Below are 21383 nucleotides of genomic sequence, written 5' to 3' on the forward strand. Positions count from 1 at the left end.
CTGGATATTGTCCACATATTGTTGCATTTGAACATGGACTATTTCAGTATCTGAGGAGTCACGAATGGTGCTGAACATTATGTAATCATCAGTGAACAGTTGCAGTCCTGACCTTATGATTGAGGGAAGGTCATTGATGAAGCAGCTGAGGATGGTTGGGCTTAGGGCACTACCCTGAGGAACTCCTGCAGAGAATTAAAGAAAGTTTTTATACAGCAATTTCTTGCATTTTTAATACACCTTTAACATATTCCAAGGCTCGTTATTGGACAATCGTCAAAATGTTATATTGGCAAAGAAGATTTTGGGATGGGTAGCCGAAAGTTTATTCAAAGAGATAGGTTTCAGAGGGTTTCTTAAAGCAGCAGAGAACAGGTAAGTGGTGAGCACACATGCTAAATTGCATCATGAGGGTGGGATAGTAGAGCAGAGGTGTGAGTATGAACTCAAAAAAAAGGTGAGGATTTTATAACAGAGACGTTGCTGTACTTGGCCCAAAGAAATTGAGTGAACATGTGGGTGATAACTAACTAAAGCATACATCGTATGGGTAGTGACTGATGCAAATTATCGTGAGCCATCTCACAGAGTTGTAAGGGTAATGGCTGCCCAGTCAAACAGGGGAAATCAAGAAGGGTGTCTGGAAGAGAGACAGGATTTAAGGGTGCTTTGACACACCTAGAAGAGATTGAGGAACTTAGGAAAAAAATTTCTAAACCATAATGATACCTAAGTGGCTAAAAGTGGGCAAAAGGGGGAGCAGATATATTAGATTCAATAAGAGACCAAGAGGATTTTTTTAGCACTACTGCAGACTACAGAATGAAGGAAGATTATGCACCCAGAGAGAATTGAATGAAACGGATGAGAATTTTAAATTTAAAATAAGAGGAACTGAGAGCCAATATAAAACAGTGAGGATAGTGATGATGAACTTAACTTGATTTTGATCTAACTACAGATTGGGTGAATCAGCTGGTGAATCAATTGATCAACTCTGGATCAGGAGTTCATAGGGGGTATTCAGAGCAGTTTTTTAAAAAATGTTGTAGAACTAACTAGAGAGCTGTTTACATGCGACCTGGAAATGTACAATGTGACCAAATTAATCAGCAAATTATAGTAATGGCTCCCATTGGTAACAGTGATCATAACGTTGCATTTTATATTCCAATTGAGGGAGAGGAGATGAATTGAACACCAGCATTTTAAACTCAAAAGGAATAATTATGACGGTATGAAGAGGTAGTTAAAGTGAACTGTCAGACATTTTAGGAGAATTCTCAGAATACTTAGAAGAGGTAGATCCTAGTGAGAGAAAAAGATCCTGGAGAATGACATGCTGAATTGTGGAAGATAAAGATGTGTGACAGATGAAAAGATTGAACAGAACATAAAGTTCAGCAATGAAAGACTAAATGATTAATAAGAAAGGGAAAATTAGTGCATGCGAGATAGCTAGCTAAAAACGTACAAAGGGATAGTAAGAGTTTCTGCAGTATTTAAAAAAGGATAAAGAGTAAATAAGATGAGTTTTGGTCCTCTACAAAGTGATTATGGGTATTGATAATGGAAAATAGGAAAATGGTCGATGAAATGAACAGTATGGATGGAATACCGGCAAAAAACTATAATAAATTGTGAATCAGAATGTGAAAGGGAGCAAGGGCAGGAGTATTTTGTTGGTTAGGAGGGTAGGGGGGAATTGAGGATACTAGAAGTTTGTAGTTCAATGTTAATGCTTCAGGCTGATCAGACCACATGATCAATTTGCATTTCTAGTTAGATGGAAAGTGTCAAAATAACCCCCCCAGGCTAGAACCATACAAAAAAAACCCATGCCCATTTGCTGAGGATGACTGTTAACTCCCATTTTGGAAAGACCCAGGTTTTTTTTTTATCTGAGCTAAATGTTTAAGCAGTTTCATTGTTAAATAGAGGAAACTGACGAGAGGATTTCTGAGCTGGTCTCTCACTGAGTTGTAAGTTTCAATAATAATGGGCAATGATGCTATGAAATGTCTCTCTGAAGCTATTTTCCAAGTTCTGAAGGTAAGAAGAATTATCCTTTAAAATTATAAGCCACAAAGAACTCTACAATTAAAAATGTTGGAAGTTAAGTAAATGAGTAGACTACAGTTAAGCTGAGTCTTGAATTGTGAGCCCTTTTGTCCTTGTTAATCTCAATATGAAAAGTAGTGTCACAATGGTCCTCCTCATATCGTTGTAAAATTCTTACAGCAATCCAGTTCAGTGGATAGTTTGCACATTAGATAAGCTTCAACACTAAGTGAAGAAGTAGAAAATATCTGAAACTTCTTTCAGATAAAAATCTATACAGGGTATGATACAGAGGCCAGATACAAATTTTAAACAAATAAGATAGAAGTTTGTTTTCCTCCACTTCTGTTGATCCCAATGTAGGCAATGAGCCCTAACGAAGTGCTGAGTGATAATCAGGTCATGAAATTCTAATGAGGGCCTGAACCGACAAGTTAGGCTTGTCTTCTTTTTAATAGAAAGTTTATGCTTTTCAGGCCCGAAGGGCCTGTTTCCACACTGTAAGTAATCTAATCTAATCTAAAACTTTGCCTTGATTAATGTCAGAACAGGTTCAATGTGTTAGTGTTAGAAATGCAGGTCTGTGTCAGGGGAAAGCAGGGCAGTTCCGGATTTGATTCAGAGCATGTGATGGGGCCATTGCACTTTGTATTTAGGACCTAGGTTCCTACCATCTCAAAAAAAAGAACTGAGTTTCTGGCTAAGTTGGCCGTTAACAGGTCCAGGTTACTGATTGTCTGCCCTTCTTCTGTGGTTGCGATTGTGCCTGGGTGTTATCAGAGAACAGAGCAGACGGTGTCCACTCATGGAGAGTGTCAATGCTCTTACAGAAAGGATGGCACCAGAGGGGCCGGAGTGCTTTATCACCCCTTCCAACTCCATTTTGATTTTTCCTTCTCTCTTGCTCCCTCTCTTTCGCATTTGATGTTCTGCGTTGTCCCTCATGAGCTCTGCATGTGGGTTAGTCAATTAGAAAACACTGTTGATTTTACTAATGGTGATTAATAGAAGGAAATCCTCAGGTGGTTGGGTGATAGAAAGATAAAAAATATTCAGTTGTGTCTAGAAGAACACTTCTAGATACGGAAGGAAAAAAACGTTTGGTGATGGGAAAAAGCTGTTCAGTTCTATGTGATAACAATTCTGGATAGAAGAGAGAAAAGAGCTGAGTTCCTCTACAATGCTTTACTTTAATTAAAGACATGGGTGGTTTAATGGTGGGAAAAAGATATAGAAAAAGGCTATGATCATGTATGGGCTTTTGTGAGGTAGTGTCCATAGCTCTGAGCTAGGGTTCAAGTCCCACTTGCTCCATCTCTGACCAGGTTGATTACGATATGTCAAGAGTTAGATTCTGAAGAGACGGGGACATTGTGGGGGATAGGCTGCTGGTGGGGAGGTGGTGGAAGCTAGATTGCACTATTTTCCTCTCTGGCAATGTTTTGATTTACTTCCCTCCCTTTTTGTTGAGCTCCTCATGTTTACACCCAGGTGCTCTTGAAGAGTTGGCACACTAGGTCCTCCAGCATTCTCGAGACATTGAGACAATGGTGGTCACTGCAGGGGTTGAAGTGCATATCTGCCGCTTCCAACTCCATATTAATCTAGTCCCTCCCCCTTTTCCCACTATTCCTTGACTTTTGTTATTATTGCATTGCCCCTGGTGGGTAGTGTCTATGACTTATTTGTTTGAGTGCTTAAATTGGTGATTTGGTGGTTATTGTATTTTTTAAAAAAGAATGAAGAAGCTGCTTTCTTATTCCAGAGGTATGTCATAACATGTCTGAACACGTTGGTTACAAGACAAGTAGGGAATTTTTGTTCATTCATTTTTGGTACGTGGATTTCACTGACTGAACCAGCACTTTTGTCTATCCCTAGTTGCCCTTGAGAAGGTGTTGGTGAGCTGCCTTCTCGAACCTTTGCAATTCATGTGCTGTAGAACAGTGAAAAGTCCAAAATGCTGATGGGAAGGAATTGCAGGATTTTGACCCAGCGACAGTGAAGGAACAGCAATATATTTCCAAGTCAGGATGATTAGTGGGTTGAAAGGGAACATGCAGCTGGTGATGTTCCCGTATATCTACTGCCCTTGTCCTTCTAGATGGAAGTGGTCATGCGTTTGGAAGGTGCTGTCTAAGGAACTTTAGTGAATGTCTGCAATACATCTTGTAGACAGTAAATACTGTTTCTTCTGAATGTCACTGGTGGGAGTGGATGCTTGTTGATGTGGCACCAATCACACAGGCTGCTTTGTCCTGGATGGTGTCAACTTTCTGAATGTTGTTGGAGTTATACCCATCCAGGCAAGTGGGGAGTATTTCATCACAATCCTGTCTTGTGCCTTGTGGATAATGGAAAGGCTTTGGGTTGACAGAAGCTGAGTTACTTGCCGCAATATTCCTCGCCTCTGACCTGCTCTTGGGGCCATTGTGTTTATATGGCAAGTCCAGTTCAGTTTCTGGTCAATTGTAATCCCCAACATGTTGACCATAGAGCATTCAGTGATGGTATCATTATTGAGTATCAAGGGGGGGTTGCTAGATTGTCACTTATTGGAGATGAACATTTCCTGACAATTGTGTGGCACTTGCCACTTATCAGCCCAAGCCCGAATATTGTACCAATCTTATTGTATTTGCACATGGACTGTCTCAATATCTGAGGAGTCGTGAATAGTACTGAACATTGTACATTTGTCAGAAAATATCTGCTCTTCTAACCTTGTGATGGAGGGAAGGTGAAAGATGAAACAGCTGAAGATGGTTGGATCTAGGCCACTGCCCTGAAGAGATGTTTTGGAGCTGAGAGGACTGATCTCCAACTTCCTGGAAAGGGACAGGGAAAGAGACAGTTGGTTTCTAAGAAGGGAAAGGAGCCAGAAGGGAAGTGTGAAAACTGGTAATTGGGCAAAACTGTAGATTTACAAAAAAAAAAAGCCCTTATAATTCCTTTTGAATATCTTTTGCTGCCTAATTCAATGTAGGGATATCAGCCTGTTAAGAAATTGGTGTTAAACAATTGGGATGTGGCATCCAACTGCTCCTGGTCTCCCTAATTCTACAAAGAGTCTTTGATGATGGCTGAAAATTAAGTCCAAGAAGAAAGTTTAAGGTCAACAATTGGTGAAAACAGTTATGGTGTTTGGAAAGTAATAAAACTGACATTCAAAAATTTGTTCGTTCTGAGAGGGAAAAACCAGTCAAAAACCAGACATACTGGAAATGTTTGTTCTGATCATACTGTAGTTCTCTTTTAAGATATACAAGACAAGTCAGACCATATGTGTCATTCGCAAGTGGTACTAGTCCCTCTTGTAGTCTCTGAAAATCCCTACTGAGACTGGCCAAGTCTTACTCTGATCATCTTTCTCATCCCCCAACATCACCTTAGCTCTCTGCTACCAGGAGTTCTTAAATATCTGGAAAGAAGAAATGTAGACAGTGATTTGTAGTAAGCAGCTACTTTGGTGAATGTCTACAGTGCATCCTGCAGATAGTACACCCTGCTGCTGCTGAGTGTCTGTGATGGGACGGTGTGGATGCTTGAGGATGTGGTGCCAATCAAGCAGCTGCTTTGTCCTGGATGGTGTCAAGCTCCTGTGTCCCCAGTAATCTCCAGTTAACTGCAGTTCCTGTGGTATAGGCATCCTCTCAGTGCTGTGTTTGAAGATACTTTCGTAATTTTGACTCGTACAAGAATGAAGTATTGGTGACATGGATCCAAGTCAGGATGGCCTGTGACTTGGAGGTGAAACTGCTAGAGGCAAAAAGATAAATGAATGCTTTTATTTCTAAAGCACCTCTTCAGATTGTCAGGATCTCACAGCGAGTTAGAACTTTTGAAATGTGATCACTTGTTGTAAACAACAGTAACTCAATGCACTGCAAGATTCCACAGACTGTAATGACCTGTTAATTTTTTGGGGGAATGGGATGATTGAGGGATAAGTACCAGCCAAGATGCCCCAGGAAAACTTGACTCCACTTCTTTGAAATAGGATCCTTAAACCTCCCTGAGAGCATTGATTTAACATCGCATACACCAAAGATGGCACCTCCAACAGTGTAGCCATCCTTCAGTACTGCACAGGGAATATCAATCTTATTTTTTGGACCCAGGCATCAAGAGAAAAGCCAACATTTATTGCCTATTTTTGATTCCCCCTGAGAACGTTGAGGTGAGAGTCTTCCTTGTACCAGTGCAGTTGCTGTGGTGTAAGCATCCTCTCAATGCTGTTGAAGAAGATACTTTTTCATGATTTTGGCTCTCGTAAGAATGATGACATGGATCCAGGTCAGGATGACCTGTGACTCAGAGGTCAACCTGCAGGAGGGCACTATTATCGTGCATCTGCTGATTTGTTCTTCTAAGTGGCAGACAGCGCCATTACTTAAAGACTCAGATCGGTCTCAGTGCTTGGCTGTTGCAGTCTGTATGGCTCTCTGAAGGGTGTTTCAATGACAGGATAAGAGAAGTATTAAACTGGACGGGGTTCTGGTTGTTGCCTGGTATGGGGGGTTTGAGATGGAAAATAGACTGAAAATGGTACGTTTGCATTGGAGGTTGGAGGTTGAGAGGTGACCTTATTGAGGTTCAAACAATCATGAGGGGTATATAAGGTGAATGACAAGGGTCCTTTCCCTTGGGTAGGGTAGTTCAAAAATAGAGGGCATATTTTTAAGGTGACAGGAGAAATATTTGTAAAGGAGTAACTTTTTTGACTGGTTCATATGTGGAATGAACTGCCAGAGAAAGTGGTGGATGCAGGTACAATTACAACATTTAAAAGACATTTGGATAAGTTCAATAATAGATAAGTTTGGAGGGATATGGGTCAAGTGCAGGCAGGTAGCATTAGTTTAGTCTGGGATTATGCTTGACATGCACTAGTTGGACCAAATGGTATGCTTCCTTGCTGTATGACTCTGCAAGTGAAGGGAGTTTCATGTTATTCAGTGGTGCTGTTACAGTAAAGTGATGTAACCAATGTTCTGACAATGACCTGACCATGAATGAAAGACCTCGTAACAACTCAGGTTTGCTCATTGAACCTTTCCCTACCCTACATCCACAACTGAGTCAGACCACAATACTTGTACATTTTACCACCCAAACTTTGCTTGCCTCGTGGTAAACTTTCGCCCATCTGACGGAAGTAAAATATTCTGCCCCATTCTTACTCCATCAGCTAAAGCATTTAGAATACTCTGGCACCATCTCAGCTTTGGGACAATTGGGAAGGAATGTTGAAGACTTTCATCTTCCCATTGTGGTGTGGATAACATAAAGCGACAAGGGAAGGTCACACAGAAAGAGAAGTTGATGGGGGCTCTCAAAGGTCCAATGAAAGTTGTTTATTTTATTGTAGCCAGGAATGACTGAGAATGTCAAAGCATACCTACAGATTTGGTATGAGTAGTGAAACACCGCGTAGCACCATGTTATGAAAAGGTAAATATTTGTCAGCATAGGGGGCAACCAGTTTCTTCAGACATCACGTCTTGAAAATGAAAGTGGTTTGATGACAATAAAAAGCAGTGTGAAATTCCCCCAGTGTCATGAAGGAGAGGGGAATTCCAATGCAGATGACGCAAATCTTACTCAGGAGTAAACTGCACTGAAAATTCAAAACAGTCAGTTGTGAACCTAGAACAGGAGAGCAGGCCATCAGAATGCTCTGATCATGCCTGGTGGAGAACTGCAACGTACTTAGTCACTACTCACATTGCTCGCTCCTAAACTTTAGTAAACCTGAATCAGCTCTGGACCTTCAGGTTAGCTGTTTTACATTCACTGAGATTTGCTGCATTTGGAGCTGTATGGGTAATGGGTATTGTGATCTGATGCAGAACAGGTTCAAGACTATGGGCTGTAATTTCCCAGCTCCACAGGGAGGCAGAACTGGAAAATGGGGGAGGAGGCAAAAACAGGATGGCTGCCTGATGTACCACCAGTGGATGTTTGCAAGGACAGATTAGAAACCAGATTGGTTGTCTGCTGTGTGGAGGCAGGCAGCAATTAGGACAAATAAGGCCTCCCAGAAGGGCTTCAGTATTGGTATATTACTGAGACCTCCCTAAGGGCATTGTAGGTCAACCTACAGCATGTGGACTGCAGAAGTTCAAGAAGGCAGCTCACCCCCACCTCCTCATGGGCACCTAGGGACAGAAATAAATGCTGCCAAGCCAGCAATATCCACATCCCATAGGAGAACATAAAAACAAACTCCCCTACTCAAGGAAGCCAGCATTTATTGTCTATCCTTGATTGCCTTTGAGAACACAAAACAGAATATTACAGCACAGTATAGGCCCTTCAGCCCATGATGTTGTGTTAAACATTTATCTTAATCTAAAATGAACCAAACCTGCACACCCCTCAATTTATTGCCTTCCATCTGCTTGTCCAGTAGTTGCTTAAATGTCCCCAATGTCTCTGGCTCTACTACAACAATTGGCAGTACATTCCATGCAACCACCAATCTCTGCGTAAAGAACCTATTTCTGACAACTCCCCAAATGTTCCTCCCATTACCTAAAAATTATGACCCCTCATGACAGCCATTTCTGCCTTGGGGAAAAGTCTCTGGCTATCTACACTATCTATGCCTCTCATTACCTCGTAAACCTCTACCAAGCCACCTCTCTTCCTTCTTCTCTCCACTGTGAAATGCCACAGCTCACTCAACGTCTCTTCATAAAATGTGCCCTCCAAACCAGGCAGCATCCTGCTAAATCTCCTCTTCACCCTCTATAAAGCATCTACATCCTTCCCATCATGAGGCAACTAAAACTGGACACAATATTCGAAGTGTGGTATAACCAGGGTTTCATAGAGCTGCAGCAAAACCTCGCGGCTCTTAAACTCAATCCCCCTGTTAATGAAACCCAAAACACCATACACCTCCTTAACAACTCTATCAACATTGAGGTATCTATGTACATGGACACCAAAAATTCTGTTCCTCCACAATGTCAAGAATCCTGTTTTTAATGCTGTATTCAGCATTGTAATTCAACCTTCCAAAATGAAACACTTTGCATTTATCCAGGTTGAACTCCATCTGCCACTTCTCACTCCAGCTTAGCATTTGTCAATATCTTGTTGTAGCCTGCAGCACTATCTACAACACCACTAATCTTTGTGTCATCGGCAAACATACCTTCCACTTCTTCATCCAAGTCATTTATAAAACTACAAAGAGCAGAGGCCTAAGAACAGATTCCTGCGGGGCTCCATTGGTCACCAACTTCCAGACAGAATACTTTCCATCCACTATCACTCGCTGTCTTCATTTGCCCAGCCAATTCTGTATCCAGACAGCCAAATTTCCCTGTATCCTATACTTGCTAACTTTCTACGTGAGCCTACCATGGGGAATCACACCAAATGGTTTACTGAAATCCACATATACCATATCCACTGCTTGACCTTCATCAACTTGTCTCGCCACACCCTCAAAAAACTCAGTAAAACTTGTGAAGCATGTCCTGTCCCTCACAAAGCCATGCTGACTATCTTTAATTAAACTAGGTTGTTCCAAATAGTCATTAATCCTATCTCTCAGAATCCTTTTCAGTACCTTGTTTACCCATACACCCAGACTGACCGGTCCGTAATTCCCAGGGATTTCCCTACTCCCTTCCTTGAACAAAGGAACAACATTCGCCTCCCTCCAATCATCTGGTACTGTTCCCGTGGAGAGTGAGGATTCAAAGATCATTTTACAGAGGCACAGCGATCTCATTCCTTGCTTCCCGTCGTAACCTTGGATATATCTGGTCCGGCCCTGGGGACTTATCTATCTTGATGCTTCCCCAGATTTCTAGCACATCCTCTTTCTTATTATTAATCTGCTGAAGCCTATTAACCTGGTCCACGATTTCTCAGTATCAACAAAGTCCTTCTCTCTCTCATGAATACTGAAGCAAAATCTCATTTAGGGCCTCCCTTACCACTTCAGACTCCAGCCACAAGTTCTCTCCACTATTCCTGATCAGCCCTACCCTCTCTCTGATCATTCTGTTATTCCTCACGTAAGTGTAGAATGCCTTTGGGTTTTCTCTAATCCTTCCTATCAAGGCTTTTACGTGCCCTCTCCTCGCTCTCCTCCAACCATTTTTGAGTTGTTTCCTAGCTCCCCTGTAATCCTCTAAAGTTGTGCCAGATCCTTGCTTCCTTAACCTTCAGGAAGCTTCTTGATGAGAAGCTCCTCTTCTCTTGTCATCCAAGGCTCTTTCACCTTACCATTCCTTGCCTGTGTCAGTGGGACAAAGTTTTCCAACACTCGCAACAAGTGCCCCTTAAACAGCCTCTACATTTCTGTTGGTCATTTCCTGTAGAACAATTGTTTCCAATTTACGCTCCACAGCTCCAGTCTCATAGCAGTATAAATTCCCCTCCCCCAATTAAATACCTTCCCATACTGCCCTTCTCCATGGCTATGGTAAAGGTGAGGCAGTTATGGTAAATGTCACCAAAATGCTCTCCCACCGAGAGGTCTGACACTGGCCTGGCATGTTGCCTAGCATTACATCCAATATGGCCTCACCCCTAATCGGCTTATCTACACATGAGTCAGGAATCCTTCCTGGACACACCTGACAAAATCAGTTCCATCCAGACCATCTACACTAAGGTGGTTTCAAGCAATATTGGGGAAGTTGAAGTCATCCATAATAACAACTCTGTTGAATCTGCACCTTTCCAAGATCTGCTATCCAATCTGTTCTTCCATCTCCCTGCTGCTATTGGGGGGTCTATAGAAAACACCTAATAAAGTAACTGCCCCTTTCCTGTGACTGACTTCCACTCATACTGACTCAGTAGACAAACCCTCCTCAACAACCTCCTTTTCTGCAGCTGCCCAGGTGAGAAGGCAGTGGTGAGCTGCCTTCTTGAACCACTACAGTCCATTTACTGTAGGTACATCCACAATTCTGTTAAGGAGCAAGTTCCAGGATTTTGACCCAGCAACAGTAAAGGAATGATGATAAAATTGTAAATTGTGATGTGGAACTTGCATGTGTTGGTATTTGTTTGTATTTGCTGCTCTCGCCCTTCTAAATGGAAGTGGTAATGGATTTGTAAATTACTGTCGAAAAACATTGGTGAATTCCTGCAGTGCATTTTATAATGCACTACCTAGAGTGTCAATGGTACAAGAAGTGAAGATTTTTGGGTGTGGTGTTGGTGAGAACAAGCTGCTTTGAGTTGGGTGGTGTCAAGCTTTGTATTTGTTGAAGTTGCACCCACCCAAACAACTGGGGAATATCCCATCACACTACTGACTTGTGCCTTATAGATGGAGGACAGGCTTTAGAAAGTCAGGAGGTAAGGCACATGTTGCAGGATACGTATAGAATAGAATCCCTACAGCGTGGAAACAGGCCCTTTGGCCCAACAGGTCACACCAACCCTTCAAAGAGTAACCCACCCAGAATAATTTCCCTACCCTATATTCACCCCTGACTAATGCACCTAACCTACACATCCCTGAACACTATGGGCAATTTAGCATGACCAATCCACCTATCCTGCACATCTTTGGATTATGGCAGGAAACCCACGCAGACACAGGGAGGACGTGCAAACCCCACACAGACAGCTGCCCGAGGCTGGAATTGAACTCGGGTCCCTAGCACTGTGAGATACCAGTCCTATTAACTAGCCTTTGATATTATTAGATTAGATTCCTCGAGTATGGAAACAGGCCATTTGGCCCGACACCGATCCTCCAAAGAGTAACCCACCCAGACCCATTCCCTTCTGACTAATGCACCTGATACTATGGGCAATTTACCTGACCTGCACATCTGTGTGACTGTGGGAACAAACCAGAGCACCCAGACAAAGCCCACACAGACACGGGGAGCATGTGCAAACTCCAAACAGACAGTCACCCAAGGCTGGAATTGAACCTGGGTCCCTGGTGCTGTGAGACTGTGGTGCTGTGAGACTGTAGTGCTAACCACTGAGCCACCTTGCTGCCCCAGTGATTCACAGTGAAAAAATGCTTATGGTGCTATCAAGTCAGAAATTCCAGAAACTTGGATCCAATGAAGAATTGGAGATATATGCCAGAATCAGGATGTTATGTAACTTGGTTGGGAACTTTAAGTTAATGTTGTTTCTATGTGCCTACATCTTCAGTTTGACTGTTGCCAACTTTTCATTTCAGATTTACTACTTACTAATCCAGGGAAGTGAGAAGTGAACTCACATTCTCTGCCTTATTATTTAAGGGCCTAGTTATTATCAGCATAGATTCTGCACTCCTCCATCAGTGTGCTTAAAGGTATTGAGGTTCAGGATAAGTAGGAGATGTGAAGTAACCAGCTCAATCCTGTATGTGCCTCTCCACTGACTTCTCAATTGAGGCAGGGACACTAGGAAAAAACACGGTGCACCATAAAATCCAATGCATTGCTTTCAGAGCAAATATAGCAAACATTTCATCAAAAAAGGTAACAATTTTCAGTTGTTTGGTTACTAATTAAACAATTGAGGAATCTTGGTGAACACATCGGGGCTCCCAATGTATACATATGTGTGGAAGAGATAATGATCTCTGATTATAACATATTCCCTCAATGTTAAACTAGATTGCCAAGTAATCAGTCACTAACAAATGTTTCGCATCTGATATCCTAACTGTAAACATGTTTGGACACATTGTACATTTTGGCAGGGTCTGTATTGTATAAACGTTACCAAGTAAATGTCTCAGTTAAAGAGAAGCAAAGGAAGGACTGACATTTATAAAGCACACTTTCAATTTCTATGTTCAACTTCTGCTCATCTAAAAGAAATGTATTTTGTATACCTTAGGCTCATTGAGATAAAGGGTCAGACCAAAGTCACCATGCAGTCTGAAGAAGCTTAAATAACAGTGCGGGAAGAATTCCAGAAAATATCGGAGTCTGTTGGTTTGTCCAGCATCGTCAAGGTGTGGGGCAAGGTCACACCGTCATAGAGATTCACAGCACAGGAAAAGGCTCTTTGGCCCATCGCATTCCCATTCATTAAAAAGAAACACCTAACTGAAAGGTAAAGTGAAGCAAAGTGTTCTACAAGGTTCGCACTTCATGTATTCGTTGCATTTATTTATTGATTTATAAAAAAGTATTCATTTTCAAATTTGAACACTCCTCGTCACTGGGATTCTGGTGAAAGTCCAGGGCAGATTCTCAAGATTGAAACAATATGACAAAAAGAGTTCAGGGGTCAAAGAAATGGCTTGTCTTCTCTCTGATTCAAACACAATGGGCTGAATTACAGAATCATAGAATTTTACAGTACAGGAGGAGACCATTCAGCCCAATTCCCAAAAGAGCTACCCAGCTTCCCGTTCTCCAGCCCTGTCTCCGTGGCCCTCAAAATTAATCACTTTTAAATATATCTCCAGCCCTGTGTTGAAACTTGGTATTGAATCCACCTCCACCACTCTCCCAGGCAATGCATTCCAAATCCTAACAATTCTCTGAGTGCAGAAGTTTCTCCTCATCTCACTCCTAGCTCTCTTGCTGACAATCATGAAATTGCAATGCTTAGTTGCTGACATACCAGCTGATGGAAATACAATATCCTTCTTTATCCTGTCAAAACTGCTTATAGTGTTGAACATGTCAGTAAGGTCACTTCTTAATCTTCCTTGTACCAAGGAGAAAGCTCAATTTCTCCCATCTTTCCTTGTACCTAAATCTCAGCATTCCTGGTATCACTTCAGTAAATCTTCTTTGCACTCTCTCCAGGTTTTAACATCCTCCTGCACCATAGCAGTTCTATGGTTGTGGGTTTAAGCAGGAATCCAGTTGAGCTGATTAAGATAGTTACATGGTTTGACAGAATATTTTATTTGATAGGGCAATTGGGACAAAGATACAGTGGCTTTAAAATTAGTGCTGGGCCAATGCCAGATGCTGTCTGGAAACACTTCTTCAGACAAAGGATAGAGTTTGAAGAATTCTGGATTAGAGGGTATGAGCCAAAAGGAGGGGCTAGAAATGCTAGAGTTGCTTTCGTTGGAGGGGGCAGAGGCTGAGGGAAGACTTGATTGAAATATATAAAATTATGAGATGCATTGACAGGGTTTGCAGTCAGAATCTTTTTTTCCAGAACTGAAATATCTAATACTAAGGGGCATGTATTTAAGGTGAGGGGGGAAAGTTCAAAGGAGATGTGACAGGCAACTTTATTACAAGGAGAGTAGTAGGTATCCCTGGATGTAAATTTGCTTGCTGAGCTGGAAGGTTTGTTTTCAGATGTTTTGTCAGCACAATAGGAACATCATAAGTGAGCCTCCGGTGAAGCGCTGGTGTTATGTCCCACTTTCTATTGATGTGTTAAGGTTTCTTTGGGTTGGTGATGTCATTTCCTGTGTTAATGATGCCATTTTCTGTTTATTTTCTCAGGGGGTGATAGATGTGTTTGTTGATAGAGCTCTGGTTGGAATGCCATGCTTCTTGGAATTCTTGTGCGTATTTCAATTTGGCTTGTCCTAGGATGGATGTGTTGCCCCAGTCAAAGTGGTGTCCTTCACACCTGTATGTAAGGATATTAGTGATAGTGGTAGGTATCCCATGCTAACAGGGAATACTGGTGGAGGCAGATACAATGAGGGCTTTTTAGATAAGCACATGAATAATCAAGGAATGGAGGGCCATCGACCAAGACCAGACAGAAGTTTGATTTAGTGTCATGTTCCACACAACATCATAGACTGAAGGGCCTGTTGCTCTGCTGTATTGATCTAGTTTCTGTGAACATTGGAACTCACTTTCCTAAAAATGCTGTTGAGGCCAGGGTTCAACACAAAACATCAGGGATGATTTAATTAGATTTCTATTAGGTAGTAATGAGATACTAAACCAAGTGCAATTGGAGTCAAGATACAGATCGACTGGGATTTGACTGAATTCTGGATCAAACATAAGAGGCTAAGTAGCCTCCTACTTTTACTTTGTTCCTAAATCAAACCCTACTCATGGCATTAGAAACACCTCCTCATAGAATGATGGGATTGAATCTTAGAATATAAGAACATAAGAACTAGGATCAGGAGCAGGCCGTCCGGCCCTTCGAGCCTGCTCTGTCACTCAATAAGATCATGGCTGATCTTTTCGTGGCCTCAGATCCACTTACCCATGCTCTCAGTGTATCCCTTAATTCCTTTATTGTTAAACAAAAATCCACCTCAGCTTTAAAATCGTTTACTGAAGTAGCATCAACTACTTCACTAGGCAAGGAATTCCATAGATTTACAACCCTCTGGGTAAAGAAATCCTTCCCAATTCAGTCCTAAATCTGCTTCCTCTAATCTTGAGGCTATGCCCTCTTGTCCGAGCTTCACCTGCCAGTGGAAACATCCTCTCTCCTTCCATCTTATCTTTTCCCTTCGTAATTTTATATGTTTCCATGAGATCCCCCTCATTCTTCTGAATTCCAATGAATATAATCCCAGTCTACTCAGTCTCTCCTCATAAACCAACCCTCTCAACTCTGGGATCAACTTAGTGAACCTCCTCCAGTGTCATTACACCCTTTCTCAAGTAAGGAGACCAATTCTGCACACAGTACTCCAGGAGTGGCCTCACCAGCACCCTGTACAGCTGTAATATTACCTCCCTGCTTTTAAACTCAATCCCTTTAGCAATGAAGGACAAAATGCCATTAGCCTTCCTAATTACTTGTTGTACCTGCAGACCAACCTTCTGTGATTCATGCACAAGGACACCCTCTATATAGCAGCATGCTGCAACTTTTTACCATTCAAGTAATAATTCTTTTTACTTAATGTATGACTTCACATTTATTAACATTGTATTCCATCTATCAGACCTTTGCCCACTCACTCAATATATCAATGTCCCTCTGCAAAGTTTAAACAGTCCTCTGCACACTTTGCTCTGCCACTCATCTTCATATCATCTCCAAATTTTGAGACCCTAACATGGCCTCCAACTCCAAATCATCTTTCAATTATCACCTGCTATTTCTCCCACCATCTCTTTTAGTACCTGGGTTGCATTCCGTCAGGGCCAGGAGACCTCTCTATCCTGAGCTCCATTAGCTTGCCCAACTCTACCTCTTCCGTAATAATGATTGTTTCCAGATCCTCACCCACCTTTATCTCTTTGTCACTTATTGGCATGTTATTAGTGTCCTCACTGTGAAGAACAATACAAAATACCTGTTCAATGCCTTGACCATTTCCTCATAACCCATAACTCAATGCCCATCTCATCTTCTAAAGGACCAATATTTACTTTAGGCACTCTTTTTCATTTTATACATTTTTAGAAACTTTATATTCTGTGCTAGTTTTTTCTCCTGTTCTATCTTACTTTTATTTATTGCTCTTTTTGTGGCTTTCTGTTGACCTTTAAAGTTTTCCCATGTCTCATGCTGTTTCTGGCCACTTAATATATCTTCTCTTTCAGTTTGATAGCCTTCCTTATTTCCTTAGACACACAAGGCAGATTTCCCCATTTCTTACGTTCCTTCCTTTTCACTGGAATATACTTTTGCTGAGTACTTTGAAAAATTGCTTTGAAACTCCTCCACTGCTTGTCAACTGTCCCACCATAAAGTCTTTGTTTCTGGTCTAGTTTAACCAAGTCCGCCCTCATTCTATCATAGTCTCCCTCATTTAAGCACAGGACCATGGTGTGGATTTTACCTTCACACTCTCCATCTGTGTTCTAAATTCAACCATACTATGATCGCCCCTTCTAAGAGGATCCCTAACTATGAGGTCATTAATTATTCCTGTCTCATTACACAGGACCAGATCTAGGATAGTTTGTTGCCTCATCGGTTCCATTACATACTGTTCAAGAAAGCTTTCACGGATAAACTCAGTGAACTCCTCCTGATGGCTACCTGACCAAGCTGGTTTGAACAATCAATGTGTAGATTAACATTCATATTGATAATTGCAGTACCATTTTTACAGGCATTAGTTATTTCTTTGTTTATTGTCTACCCCAATGTGATGCTATTATTTAGCGGCCTATAGACTACGCCTATCAGTGACTTCTTCCCCTTAGAATTTCTAATTTCCACCCAAATAGATTCAACCTTAATCTCCATAGAACCTATATCATCTCTCAGCGCCACCCTGATGTCGTTCTTGAATATCAGAGCTACACCACCTCCCTTGCCTTCCTGTCTGTCCTTCTGATTAGTCTGGTACCCCTGGGCATTTAATTCCCAGTTGTGACCATCCTGTAACCATGTCTTCGTAATGGCTACCACATCATATCCATTTTTGATGATTTGTGCTGTTAACTCATTGACCTTGTTACGAATGCTACAAGCATTCAGGTAAAGTGCCTTTATGCAAGCTTTCTTACCCTCATGATTTCCAACATCTCCAATAATATGTCCATAGTTATTTTAGATTAGATTTCCTACACTATGGAAACAGGCCCTTTGGCTCAACAAGTCCACACTGACCCTCCGAAGAGTAATCTACCCAGACTCATTCTCCTTACTTACCTCTGACTAATGCACCTAACAGTGTGGGCAATTTAGTATGGCCAATTCCTTCCATTTTACTTCTCTCATAGTCTGCCTTGAACTTAAACCCTCCTGCACACATACCAACCCGCTGATTACCTTTTTATTTACCATCATACTTCCTGTCATTTCCCTTGGCATTTCCCCAACTCACTCGTTTAAAGTCCTAGTGACCACCCTCTTTATCCTTTTCACTCAAACACTGGTTCCAGATCAGTTCAGGTGAAGACCATCCCATCGGTACAGATCCTCCTGGTTCCAAAACTGATCCCAGTGCTCCATGAAATGGAACCCCTCTTTCCCATACTATTCCCTTATCCATGTGTGTACTTCACCAATTTTCTAATCCCTGAGCCAATATGCACGTGGCTCAGGCAGCAATCTGGAGATTATGAACCTCAAAGACCTGTTCCTTGATATCATTCCTAGTGCTTGATAATCCCCAAACAGATCCTCCATCCTATCCTTGCCTATGGTGATAATCCCAACGTGGATCACAACAACTGGATCCTCCAATATCAAGCCGGTCAGAGATGTCCTGGGTAGGTAACACACCATGCGGGACTCCTGATCCGGCTCACAAAGGATACTAACTGTCCCCTAATTATAGAATCCCCTATAACTATCACTTGTCTTTTTGCTTCCCCCTCTTGAATGGCCTTCTGCAACATGGTACTGTGGTCAGCTGGCTCATCCTGCAGTCCTTTTCCTCGCCCACACAGAGTGGAAGTACCTCATACCTGTTGGATAAGGTCAAAAGCTGAGGCTCCTGCACTCTGAACCCAAGATCCCCCTACCTGCCTCACTTATAATCACACCCTCTTGTCCCTGGTCACTAACTGAATTTGAATTACTTAATCGACCAGATGTGACTGCCTCCTGAAAACAAACTGTCCAGGTAACTCTCCCGCTCCCGATGTGCCACAATGTTCGAAGCTCAGGTTCCAGATCATCAACTCTGAGCTGGAGTTCTTCCGGCCCCAACTCCTTCTGGATAGTGAGGAAGGAGACGGAGGCTTTGAAAATGAGATGAATCATAGTTGAGAACTTTGGAAAACTCTGGTTCAAGAATGGAAGAATGCAAGAATTATAAGCAAGAGTAGGCCTCTTAGCCCATTGTCCTTCATGACCTAACAAGACCATGGTGATCTGAGTGCAGCCTTATTTCATCACCTCGACTGTCTGCTCCCTCCACCCTACCTTTCCATGCCAGTTAAAATATCTACCAAACACAGGCCCAAATATGTTCAATGGAACAATCTGGAAAAATCTCTGTGGAAACGAGTCACAGGCCAACAAATAGAGTCATAGAGTCATAGAGATGCACAGCATGGAAACAGACCCTTCGGTTCAACCTGTCCATACCGACCAGATATCCCAACCCAATCTAGTCCCACCTTCCAGCACCTGGCCCATATCCCTCTAAACCCTTCCTATTCATAATGCCTCTTAAATGTTGCAATTGTACCAGCCTCCACCACATCCTCTGGCAGCTCATTCCATACACGTACCACCCTCTGCGTGAAACACTTGCCCCTTAGGTCTCTTTTATGTCTTTCCCCTCTCACCCTAAATCTATGCCCTCTAGTTCTGGACTCCCCAACCACAGGGAAAAGACTTTGTCTATTTATCCTATTCATGCCCCTCATAATTTTGTAAACCTCTATAAGATCACCCCTCAGCCTCCGACGCTACAGGGAAAACAGCCCCAGCCTGTTCAGCCTCTCCCTGTAGCTCAAATCCTCCAACTCTGGCAACATCCTTGAAAGTCTTTTCTGAACCCGTTCAAGTTTCACAACATCTTTCCGATAGGAAGGAGACCAGAACTGCATGCAATATTCCAACAGTGGTCTAACCAGTGTTTTGTACAGCCGCAACATGACCTCCCAACTCCTGTACTCATCTCCGAGAGGAAAATATTTCTCCTCATCTCAGTGCAGTTTTCACACTAGTTTCAAACCCCACCATAAAGGGCAGCATCCACTTCATCACCTGTTCAGCATAACTTCTGTACTCAATGCCTTTTTTAGAAAAGTCCTAGATCCCATTTGCTTTAACGCCTCAACATGATTCAAGATCTTAATAGATCTGTGCACATCAACCCTCAAAAACTGCTGTCCAGGCGTACCTTGCATCATTAAGCCTGTATCAGCTCTTCCTAAATCTTCATTAAAAATACAACATCTCATACTTCTCTGTCTTAATTTCCATTTGAACATCATTCATCTGCCAAATCTGCTCACTCCCTGTAACTCCTATTGCAGTTGATTGCTATCTATCACAACACAAAGTTTGCTATTTTTGGTATGTTTTGACATTATATTCTCTATTCCAATTTACAAACCATATCTTGATTAAAAACAATGGTCCTTAGCATTGACAATTGGGAAACATTGCTGTCGATCATCATCCAATCTGAATAATAACTATCCCAGTCCTGAGGAAGGGTCACCGAACTCAAAACGCTAACTCTGATTTCTCTTCGGAGATGCTGCCAGACCTGCTGAGCTTTTCCAGCAACTTCTTTATTTATTTATCATGGTTCACTGTTTTCTTCCCTTAACTCAATTCATTCTGATAAAAATATATTGTTAAATTAGTTGCAGTCTTACTTCATCCCAAATATGACTCAACACCAGAGAAGGCATGAGATGGCTGGTCAGGAAGTGGAAGCATACATGTTCATGCGACTAAAGATGTTTTGTTGAAATTATGTTTGTCATAGAACAGTGATTAATGAGAACTTTGCAAATGCTATAAATCTGAAACAAAATTACAGCATGAAGGAAATGTGTAGCAACTGAGAATAAGCAGTCTAAATCTAATTTATTATGCTTAGAGATGCCCCTCCACTTGTGAACACAGACATACTCCCTGGACTTAACTGTTTCTCCTAGCAGGAGCAAGTGAGCACTGCAGATGCTGGAGGTCAGAGTGGAGAATGTGGTGCTGAAAAGACACAGCAGGTCAGGCAGCAGCCAAGACACAGGAGAATCAAAGTTTCGGGCAAAAGCCCTTCATCAGACATGGTGGCTCAGTGGTTAGCACTGCTGCCTCACAGCACCAGGGTCCCAGGTTCAATCCCAGCCTCAGGTGACTGTCTGTGTGGAGTTTGCACATTCTCCCCGTGTCAGCCTGGGTTTCCTCCGGGTGCTCCGGTTTCCTCCCATAGTCTAACGATGTGCAGGTCGGGTGAATTGGCCATGTTAAATTGCCCATTGTGTTAGGTGCATTAGTCAGACGGAAATGGGTCTGGGTGGGTTACTCTTTGGAGGGTCAGTGTAGACTGATTGGCCCACAGTGTAGGGAAACTAATCTAATCTTTCCAGTACCACACTCTCGACTCTGTTTCGCCTCGCAATCAATATAGACTTAAGCATATCTAAACATCCTCCTGCCTATGGCCCAATGTGAAACTAATTCCATTCAGTCCTACATTTAGGTGAAAGTGAGGACTGATGAAGGGCTTTTGTCTGAAATGTCGATTCTGCTGCTCCTCGGATACAGCCTGACTTGCTGTACTTTTCCAGCACCACGCTCTTTGCTCATTCCTGTATTTGCTGACCTGTGTTTTATTCCCTGTCTGGCAGCATCTCAATTTCATCTTTATTTTCAAATCCCTCCATGCCATCATTGCCTCAACTCCTACAACATGTTTTGTCCCAACAAGCCTCCAAGGTCTCCACTGAATAGAACTTATTCAGTCATGCATAGGAGCATAAAAAGGTAAGAAATAGGTGCATGACCGAGCCAAATATCTCTTGTAAATCCCTAATTTTCATCTTCCCACACTGGTA

General features: G+C 42.2%; 1 protein-coding gene across 1 annotated transcript in view; it reads left to right on the forward strand.

The window, feature by feature from the left end:
• LOC140481155 (S-geranylgeranyl-glutathione receptor P2RY8-like) overlaps nucleotides 1-21383 on the forward strand; it is a 47862-nt gene that overhangs the window by 18239 nt on the left and 8240 nt on the right. Inside the window, exon 2 of the mRNA XM_072576912.1 lies at nucleotides 12895-13113. The gene's annotated coding sequence lies outside the window, so the exon portion shown is untranslated. The remainder of the gene's footprint in view (nucleotides 1-12894; nucleotides 13114-21383) is intronic.

Source organism: Chiloscyllium punctatum, chromosome 9 (genome assembly GCF_047496795.1).
Source record: "Chiloscyllium punctatum isolate Juve2018m chromosome 9, sChiPun1.3, whole genome shotgun sequence".
Taxonomy (NCBI): domain Eukaryota; kingdom Metazoa; phylum Chordata; class Chondrichthyes; order Orectolobiformes; family Hemiscylliidae; genus Chiloscyllium; species Chiloscyllium punctatum.